Here is a 10,974-nt window from a genome sequence, read left to right on the forward strand (position 1 = left end):
GAGAACACAGAGTGGTACCTCTGCCTCAGATCTCTACATTTATTCTATGCTTTTGATATACCTGTCCTTCCACCTTAGGTTAGTCCACGTGAAAGGGACCTTTGGCCATTATGCAGCATGCTTCTTTTGCACCAGTTAAGGCACAAGCCTCTTTTACCCTTTTTCCCATTTCTAGGAGCAAGCTAGTGCTTGTTTGGATAGACAGGATGGCAGCCTCAGCCAAAGCCTGGGGCCCTAGAAAATGCGTTGCCTTTGTTTCTGTCTTGTGTCTTTGTTTTTCCCCATCTGTATGAATTATTTTAATAGGAATGAATTAAGTTGCTCATTGGTCTCCTGAAATGTGGTAGAAGGGCCAGGGATCAAGACCTGGTTAGGGAGGGCCATAAACTGGATCCTCCTGAATGTGGATCTGTGAACAGCTGCTGCTTGGAAGAGGTACTGTGTTTGCCCCTGGCCCAAACTCCACCTTTTTCAGCCTTATTGAAGGCAGAGGCAAGAGAAGATGAATTTGTTCATAGCACTTTTTTTTTTTTTTAATGGAGAGATAAAATTTGTCATTTGAGTTTGCTGAGAAGGTTCCACCTTACACCCAATACACTATTTTTATCTTGTGCTAGGATAATACATTAAAAGAAGAAAATACTGAAATATTTGAATAAACCTGTAGTATAACAGTAATACTATTGTCAGTATCTGCTCTTCAGCCTGATGTGATTCATTAATAGAATATTCTTTTTTTTTTCATTAATAGAATATTCTAATGTCACGTTAGTCCTTTGTAATTTTTTTTTTTTAATTATTTATTGGGGGAGAGAGCACACACAAGCATGGGGGAGAGGAAGAAAGAGAGATAAAAGCAAACTCCCTGCTGAGTAGGGAGCCCAACATGAGACTAGATCCCAGGACCCTGAAGTCATGAGCCAAAGGCAGATAGATACTTAACTGACTGAGCCACCCAGGCGCTCTTTATCTTTAATTTTTGAAAATTATGTTATTCCTTTTTATTTAAAAAAGTTTAGAAAAGAAAAATTTGAAAGGATAAAGTAAGTAGAATAAAATTGCCTGTGAAAAAGACTTACTGCAGAATAATGCAATTGACTGTGTTTAAGATAAATGCACTTAACCATATTTAAGATAATTGGGATCCCTGGGTGGCGCAGCGGTTCGGCGCCTGCCTTTGGCCCAGGGCGCGATCCTGGAGACCCGGGATCGAATCCCACATCGGGCTCCCGGTGCATGGAGCCTGCTTCTCCCTCTGCCTGTGTCTGTGCCTCTCTCTCACTGTGTGCCTATCATAAAAAAAAAAAAAAAAAAAAAAAAGATAATGAAATTGACTGTTGCATTATTCTACAATAATACATATCAATAAATATTCAATATTTATAAAATCATTTTGAAATAATCCATGTTTAATATGTATATATATTCTCTAATAATTACTGCTCAACAAAATATACATTAAAATTAAACTTATAATTTGATCATCAGAAGTTTCAATCAATGATCTTAAATATGATCCCTAGTAAAACGTTTTAGCAGGCCGGGAAAACCAGATATCTGAAGTGTGTGTGTATGTGTGTTTGTGTGTGGTTTTCTAAATAGAATAATTATAAAATACGAAGCACATATATGCAGACTATTCAAGTCCTTGGTTGATAAACATATAAGCTCATGGATTATGATCTTCCAAAATGAATATTGAGGAACAGACTTAACAATATATTGAATAGGAGATTCAATACAGTTTTATTAAAACTTCCTGTGTGCAAGAATCTATGGTCATTTTTCCTTATATTCATCAATCAGTTCTTTTTCTTTCATTTGTCCACCAGTAAGATCTATTCTAGGCACCGAGATGCAGATATAAAGAGATACAAGATAAGTCTCCTTATGATGAAGCTAATATTTTTGTTAGAGGTGCAGTTAGTAAACAAGTTTATAAGTATTTAATACCATTTTGAAAGTGTAAGTTTGGTGAAGAAAAGGATACAAGGTAAAAAGATATAACATAAGAAAAGTTTAATTTCTTAGTAGCATGTCAGGCCAAATCTTTCTGAGTAAGTAATACTTGAACCGAGGCCTGAATGAAGTGAGGAAGCAAGCCAAGTGAAGTCCTGAAAGAAAAGAGTTCAATCTAAGGGATGGAGTGAAGCAAACAAGGAAAGAGCATGGAGAAATGAATTCATAGAGGTAAACAGTAATCAGATCACAGAAAGCCTTGTAAATGGTGGTGTGGATTTTGGAATTCCGATAATGATGGAAAGCCATTAGAGAATTTTGAGCAGGAGAATGATAGATAGTTGATACTTGAATGATATGGTGGTTAGGGTCCCCTCTCCCTATACAGTCAAAAATCCATGTATGACTTTTGGCTCCATCAAACTTTATTGATAGCCTGGTGTTGACCAGTAGCCTTACTGATAGCTTAGGTAGTCAATTAACATATATTTTGTATGTTCTGTGTATTATATACATATGTATGTATTCTTATACTAAAGTAAGCTAGAGAAAAGAAAATGTTATGAAGAAAATCACAAAGAAAATATATTTATAGTACTGTATTACAAAAAATTGTGTATAAATGGACCCACAGAGTTCAAACACATGTTGTTTAGGGGTCAACTGTAATTCTGTTTACATCTTAAAGTTGTTAGTCTGGTAGCACAATGGAGAATAGAATGCAGGAGAGTAAACATAAATATAAGGGAACAAGTGATGAAGCTAACAAAGTAATTTAGACAAAAGATATGAAAGGTTTGGGCCAAGTTGGAATTGGTGAATAATGAAAAATGCTAGTACTGATAGAATTTGTTTATGATCTGGATGTGGTTATGTTGGAAAGAGAAGAAATAAAAGATGAGCCTTGGTTTTTTGCCTTGAGCAACTGTGTATATGGCAAAACTATTTGCCTACATGAAAAAGATTGGGGAAATAATAGTTAAGGGAGGGAATAAAAGAATTTGGTGTGGATAGGTGAAATATCATATGAATATTAGATTTCACGTGGTGATGGTAAGTAGACAACTAGATATATGAGTGAGAATTGAAGGGAGATATTCAGGCCAAAGGTACCAATTTGGATGTCATATACATATAGGTGATTTTTAAAGCCGGTATGCTGGGTGAGATCACCAGGAAAGAAAGTGTGATTAAGAAAAAGGGCCATAAAAAAAAAAAAAAAAAAAAAAAAAAAGAAAAAGGGCCATGAACTGAGCCTGAAGTCACTGCAACATTGAACAGTCTGATATAGCAATGAAGACCAAGAAGGAGCAACAAAAATAATAGGGAGAAAGAGGAGATGTATTGTATAAAGGCCTAGGGTTGGCAAACTAAAGCCCTCATAGCAAAATCCTGTCTGCTGTCTGTTTTGTATGACTGTCAAGCAAAGAGTAGGTTTTATGTTTTTAAATGATTGAAAAATATCAAAAGAACAATATTTTCTGAGACATAAAATTTATACATAATTCAGATGTTAGTATCTGTGAATAAAGTTTTATTGGAACATAGCCATGCTTCTTAAGTTACATTTTGTCTATGGTTGCTTTTGTGCTATAATAACAGAGTTGAATAGTTGTAACAAAAACCATATGGTCCATGAAGCCTAAAGTATCTACTGTGGCTTTTTATAGTAAAAGTTTGCCAATCCTTCTAATCACTCAGAGAAGAGATTAAGAATTATTCTCTTAATCACCATGGTTCAGGAAGGAGATCAAATGCATTAAATTCTGCTACAAGGTCAAATTAGAGGAGAGGAGAGTCAGTCCCTGGGTTTAGCAAGGTAGAAATAATTGATGGACATGTCAAGAATGGGTTCAGGGGGAGGAAGGAAGATGGCAGTGGAGTAGGTGGACCGCAGACTTGCCTTGTCCCACAGATACTACAAGAGAACTATCAAATAATTTTAAATACTCCAGAAATCGACCTGAAGACTGGTAGAACAAACTCCACAACTAATGGTGGAGAAGAAGCCACACTGAGGAAGGTAGGAAGTGTGGAGATGTGGTTTGGGGGAGAAACAGATCGTGGCTAGTGCCGTAGGGAGGAAGCCATGGTAGTATTCTGTGAGAGACAGAATGTCACACAGGGGAACACATGGGGAAAATGAATCTCCATAGTAGTTGGCTTAGAAAGTAAGAGGGCCTGAATTTCCTAATTCTTGTAATCAGCTGAGTGTAAAGTCTAGAGTTTTAAAGTCAGTGTGATTGGCTCTTGAAGAGTTTGAAGGACTTTGGGGCTTCTCTTGGAGAGAAGGCAGGGCAAAGAGCTCTTTGTGTGGAAACAGCAATCTGAAGAGCGCCTAGAGCACACAGTGGGGAGGTTAGTTTCTCATCTTGGAACGTGTACTAGAGAGGCAGCATTCATGAAGTGACCCCTCTGAGAACAAAGGAACTGGCAGATGCTATTTCCTTCCCCTGTCTCTCAGCGTAAGCACAGAGCTACCTGCAGGAACCAGCACAGTGCCAGCATACACTGAGCCCAGGTGGAACTGCCCTCCTAGTCATGCTTACCTCTGACCCAGTGTAGCAGGTTCTCTCTCCCAGAAGATAGGCCCAAATTTCCTGCTATCACTATGTCTCCCAGCTCAGGAGTTTTGCAAGGTCTCAGTTTTGGTGGTGGCAGTGACAAGTCTCATTTCAGAAGCAGACTAGAGCACACCACATTCAGAACAGGGACCAGACACTGCCCACAACAGGCAAAGAGAACCTCTGCAAATGACTGGCCTGAAGGATAAATCAGCCAGGATGCAATAGCAGAGGATACACAGCACATGTTGGAAATGTTCCCAGAAGTACCAGGCCCTAGAGAACAGGGGATGCTACATGGCAGGGTACTGCAGGGCTATTAAATGCATAAAGCCATTACCCTCAAGAACAGGAGATGTAGCTTACTTTCCTAACACACAGAAACAGATACAGAGACTTAGGCAAAATGAGAAGACAGAGTAATTTGTCCCAAGTGAAAAAACAAGACAAGGCCATGGCCAGAGATCTAAGTGAAACATAAAAATAATGTGCTTGATGTAGAATTGAAAGCAGTGATCATAAAGATCCTGAGAGGACTTGAGAAAAGAGGGGAAGACATGAGCAAGACTTTTAACCCAGAGGTAAGGAATAACATAGCAGAGATAAAGGGCCCAATAAATGAAATGAGAACATGCTTGAAGGAGGGAACAGCAGGCTGGAAGAGGCAGAGGAATGAATTAATGACCTAGAAGAGTAATGGAAAGTCAAGCAAAACAAAAGAGAGAAAAAAGAATTAAACAAAATGAGGATAGATTTAGGGAATTCAGTGACTCCATTAAATGTAATATTCATGTTATAGGAGCCCCAGACGAAGAGTAAAGGGGGCAGAGAATTTATTTGAAGAAATGATAGCTGAAAACTTCCCTGGGGAAGGAAACAGTTATCCAGATCCAGGAGGGATAGAGAACTCCCAACAAAATCAGCAAAAGCAGATCCACACCAAAGCAATCTTGAAGAAAGGAAAATAAAATGGGAGAAGATATTTGCAAATGACCTATCTGATAAAGGGTTAGTATCCATAGTATATAAAGAAATTATACAGCTTAACACTCAAAAAACAAATGAGCCAATTAGAAATGGGCAGAAAAAATAGACATTTTTTCAAAGAAGACATACCGATGATCAATGGACATATGAAAAGATGTTAATCATCACCAATCATCAGGGAAATGCAAATGAAAGCTATCGTGAGATATCTCCTCACAACTGTCAGAATGGCTAGAATCAAAAACAAGAAACAACCGATGTTGGCAAGGATGTCGAGAAAAAGGAATCCTCATGCACTGTTGTTGGGAATGCAAACTGGTTACAGCCACTGTGGAAATGGTATGGAGGTTTCTCAAAAAGTTAAAACCAGAACTACCCTCAATCCAAGAATTGTACTACTGAGTTTTTACCCAGTGAATATAGAAACACTAACTCAAAGGGATACATGCACCCCTGTGTTTATAGCAGCATTATTTTCAGTAGCTAAAATATGGATGCAGCTCAAGTTTCCATTAGTAGATCATTGGAGAAAGAAGATGTCATATCTATGTGTGTATATATATGTACATATATATGTGTGTGTATATAACAATATATACTGGAACAGGACTCAGCCATAAAAGGGTGAAATCTTGACATTTGCAACAACATGAATAGAGGAGCTAGAGGGTATTATGCTAAATGAAATAAGTCAGAGTAAGACAAATACCACATGAATTTCGTTCATACGTGAAATTTAAGAAACAAAACAAATGAACAATGGGAAAAAAAGATGGAGAAACCAAGAAACACTATTGGTTAGTATTATAGAAAACAAACTTATGGTTACCAGCGGAAGAGGGGATCAGGGGATGGGTGCAGTAGATGATGGTGATTAAGAAATGATACTGTTGTACTGAGCACTGCTGATTAAAATAAAACTTAAAAAAAGAATGTATTCAGGAGACTAGTGGGTACCAAGCCTGATTGAAGTGGATTGATGAAAGGATTGAATGAAATACAGGAATTAAAGGTAGAAATTCAAAGGAAAAAAAGGAACACCCAACACTCTATCAAGGACATGCCCTATAAACATTAACAGAAATGCTGTAGCAACTTGTTGAAGGGGATTTGGATTCAGGGAAGATATACTGTAACATAATGTGTAACTGTGAAGCATGTTCTCTTTTATTATAGCCTTTTACTTTAAATACTTTTTCAACAGTCTTGCCAGTCATGTCCATTATATAGTGGAAAAAGCATGTCTTGAAGAATATATAACTGTAATTTGTAAGAAGCTGAATAATTGTCAAAGCTTATTGTGGTAAGTATATGTTAATACTAATGCATCTAAAAAAATAGCTAAAGCATAAAATAAAAAATTGAAAAACATTTGGGGAAGTGCTTGAGTTGCTTACTTAGTTAAGTATCCAAATCTTTATTTTGCCCAAGGGTTGTGAGATTTAGCCTCCCCATTAAGCTCTGCACTGGGCATGGATCCTGCTTAAGATTCTCTCTGCCTGCCTCCCCCTAAAAGAGAAACATTTGTGGATACAGTTAGATTGCAGATATTCCCTACAATGTAAGGTACTAAATTTTGTGTAAAAATTATCTTGGGAGAAGTTTTCATTGACCTAGTAAATAACTTTTAATTATTGTTCTATGGGTATATTCAATGTGATAGAGGTATAGAACAAAATATCATTGATATATAGAAAGATGCATTTTCTGTTATCATCATAAACTAAACCTGATTCAATTAAATGATTGGTAATTGTCAAGCGAAGAAACAATAACCATCATTTTTGTTTAATATAGAACTTACTCCCCATTAGTAAAATGGCTTCACTTAATTTATTTATAAATCACAAGTTAAGTGGAGGTATATGGATTTATGCATATGATCTCTCACTCCTGAGGATCAGTGGAAAGAGAAGGAATATAATGATTCAGTTACCAAGCACATTCTGTGACCTTACAGGTTTAAAAATTCTGTCCAGGTACTGCAAAGTCTTTAATAATAATGCCTATTGATGACCACCACATAACAAATATCTAGGATCCTGGGAATTTCAGTAAGAGTCTAATAAGAAGTGAAGTCATGAACTTGAACCTCTATGATGTATAGAGATATCTAGACTTTAAGTACAGCCTTTGGGGAAGAGCATTATAGGATTGAAGCTGTCAGAAGAGATCAAGCACTGCCTAATGAGCAAAAAAAGCTCTGCTAAAGCTGACACAGATTAAGTGTCTAGGAACAGTACACTTTTTCACAATAACTTGAGCCAAAAATAGCAGAAGTAGATAATATAAAGAAGTTAAGTGTAAAATTAAACTGGCTTATAGCAACTAGAACTTCTGCATATCACCAAATATTTATTGAGTAGCCACTTGAATAAGGTACATCAGTTGCAAATAATGAAATTGCACTGTCTCTTCTCTAGGTGATATGATCCATTTCCTTAAATCAAGAAAAAGAACCAAGGCCCATATTAAAGGTCAAAAGAAAATTTTTGTGAGGTTAAACCTTGAATACAGATTCTGGTATTTATATCTGTTTTTCTCAATGTAGTAGCCTTCTCTTGGTTCCTGAAAAAATATCACCACCTTCTTCTGAGGTACTCACCCTTCTCTTAGATGTGATAATCGGAGGTGGGGTTGCAGGTCAGAGAATTGTGCCCTTTTTTATCACCCTCTGAGTCAGGAGAGTGAATTTGACCTATTATTTCTCTGGTCACAGTGACTGAGATAGTTAGAATCTTCTTTGAGCCAGTTAAGAGTCTTCCTGGGATTTTTTTTTTTTTTTAATTTTTATTTATTTATGATAGTCACACAGAAAGAGAGAGAGGCAGAGACATAGGCAGAGGGAGAAGCAGGCTCCATGCACCGGGAGCCCGACGTGGGATTCGATCCCGGATCTCCAGGATCGCGCCCTGGGCCAAAGGCAGGCGCCAAACCGCTGCGCCACCCAGGGATCCCCTTCCTGGGATTTTATATGCAAAAGTTGATTACAGAAATCTCTCCTTCTCTGCTTTATAATCTAGGATGATATAAAGTTGGAGTTGCTTCTGGTCATATACTACCAATCTGCTCTCATGCCCGAAGCCATCTGAAGTTGGAGAAAATAGTCAAAACCCAGAGAGCAGCCAGGATGAGAGAGTAAAAGATCAGAGTGTCATTTCAGTCCTTGGACCCATGCTATCCTTCCCAGTTACAAGAGCCAATATCTCTCCCACTCCCTTCCTTTTTTTTTTTTTTTTCATAAACTAGTTACAGTGGAGTCTTGACTAACATGGACAGTAATCCACTAGTAGCTTAGTTACAATTATGATAAATAATGCAGAAATAAAAGGTATAGCATACAATAATTTGATACTGTATGATCCTATATAAGCTAGATGCAAGTTTCTCAAAAGAAGAGAATCTTGCAACCATCTTAAGATCTACGGGGTATTTTGAAGGTGCCATTTAAAAAAAGTGCTTCATTATATAACTGAGTAAAGTCAGGGAAGACCAGTATACCTCCTAAGGTTAAATAGCAAGTCACTGGAAGACCTGAAACCCACATCTTCTGCTAATAGTTCAGTGACCTTTCTCCTAATGTTGCTGTGCCCATGATGAATTTCAGCATTGTCTGGGAAACTCTGTTAGTATTGAATCTGCAGTTATGTCTGGACAAAGTAAATCATTATAACGATAAATTCAATGTCTAGATTACTGAAGGGCAAAAAACAGAGAAAGTCCTCTTTAGTGGATTTGTCTCATTACTATAGGACAACAGGAGAGTAGGGGAAAGTGGCTTGATGGAATGAATACCTTGTGGATGTTTATTAGCTCCAAAAAAAAAAAAAAAGGGTAACATTTATTCTTTCTGACATTCAGCTCTTTATTGGTCCTATTGTTTCTGTTGAAAGCCCTGGATGACAAATAGACGGTCTTATCCATAAAATGTTCTTCCAGTTTCTGGGTCACTGAACCTCAGTGTTGTTCTGTCAGTCACATTAAGAGAGAGGGAGTCCCTTTATAAGGCTGATCTGGTTTGATGTACTTATTAAGGTAATTTGAAAACTCACAGTTTGTTTCTCTTGGGATAGCTGGTTGAAACATGAGAGATGTAATGTAAAACTTGACCACAGTGGGAAGGTGACCACGATGATTAAATACTTGCACAGCAGCTTTCAGGGACTGTGACTCTGGGATGGTGAGGTCCGACTGGGCTGAGCACATTGGATCTCCCTATCCTCCTCCTCTTCCACTTTTCCCCAAAGCCCCACAATAAAATGGATTGATCCAAAAACAAAAAACAAAAATCATAGCAAACTACTAATGTTATGTGTCAGATTTTAGGCCACCATGAAATGGTGCTTTTAAGTAGGTTTTTATCAAATAGTCAACTACCTCCTCGTGCATCTGGGGATAATGAATGAGATTTCAATATTGCCAGATTCACAGTTGAAATAGTAGACTTGGGGATCAGCTGGGAGGCAGGATGACTTTATCTTCACACTCTTTTGTCTTTTTCTTCTAACTTCCTGGTCTCCATTCCAGTCTCCCCTGACACTAAGATGGGGAGAGGCTGAACTACTCAAGTGTGCCTGAGCAAGATGGCAGGGACAGGCAGTTGGAGTGAGAACATTAGTACTGAATCTAGAATTTCCACCCCTCTCTCACTGGTGCCTCTTGGGCTATTGCTGCCCAAGAGAACACAGCATGGTATGGGGAAGAAACTTCTTTATTTTCTCTGCATTAGAGAAGAGACAAAATAGGGATGGATGTTATTAAGAGCAAAAGACTTAAATGGAGTCTGGGTAGGATATAGGAAAGATGGAGCAAGTTGGGAAAGAGTAATTAGCTGAAAGGAATTTTATCCTTTAGAAATATGGGTTCATTCTTGATGCCTGTCAGATTATCTCCTGTATTGAACTCATCAAGTCCTGTCTATTTTCTCTCATAAATGCCTCTGTCCATTTCTTTTAACCACATCTACAGTTGCCCAGTGCGTATTACTAGGCCCCCATCTCTCTTGCTCGGATGGCTGCTGAAGCTTCATGGCTGGCTTTTCTGTTTACACACCTGCTACCCTACACTCAGTGGAATGTGCTGGAGCTGCCTTGTTTGGGCTCTCAAGAGCTGTTGTGCACATCAGCTTCCAATACTGCCTCTACCTTGGTAGCTTGAAATCGGCTATGGTGGGAATATTTACAGCACCAAAATTGGAATACTCTATGTAAATTAGGACTTTTTAATATGTATCTTCCAGAGAGCTAATTGTTAAACATGTACTGGCACCCCACAGACTACAATTCATTTTCCGTACAGCTGCAAAAGTGGTATTTTAAAAATATAAATTACATCATGTCATCTCCTTGCTTTAAAGTGTTTAGTGGGGCGCCTGGGTGGCTCCATGGTTGAGCCTCTGCCTTCAGCTCAGGGCGTGATCCCAGGTCTGGGTATCGAGTCCCACATTGGGCTCCCTGAGAGGATC

The 10,974-nt window shown here is 38.1% G+C and overlaps 1 long non-coding RNA gene across 1 annotated transcript; it reads right to left on the bottom strand.

The window, feature by feature from the left end:
- Positions 1-1,228: 1,228 nt before the first annotated feature.
- On the bottom strand, positions 1,229-8,263 carry LOC111093723. Its single transcript, XR_005383270.1, has 3 exons — positions 8,116-8,263; positions 6,908-7,019; positions 1,229-1,289 (listed from the first exon to the last, which is right to left on the bottom strand). It is a non-coding gene; the product is annotated as an uncharacterized LOC111093723 (long non-coding RNA).
- Positions 8,264-10,974: the final 2,711 nt, after the last annotated feature.

This window comes from Canis lupus, chromosome 33, assembly GCF_011100685.1.
Source record: "Canis lupus familiaris isolate Mischka breed German Shepherd chromosome 33, alternate assembly UU_Cfam_GSD_1.0, whole genome shotgun sequence".
In the NCBI taxonomy this organism is placed as follows: Eukaryota; Metazoa; Chordata; class Mammalia; order Carnivora; family Canidae; genus Canis; species Canis lupus.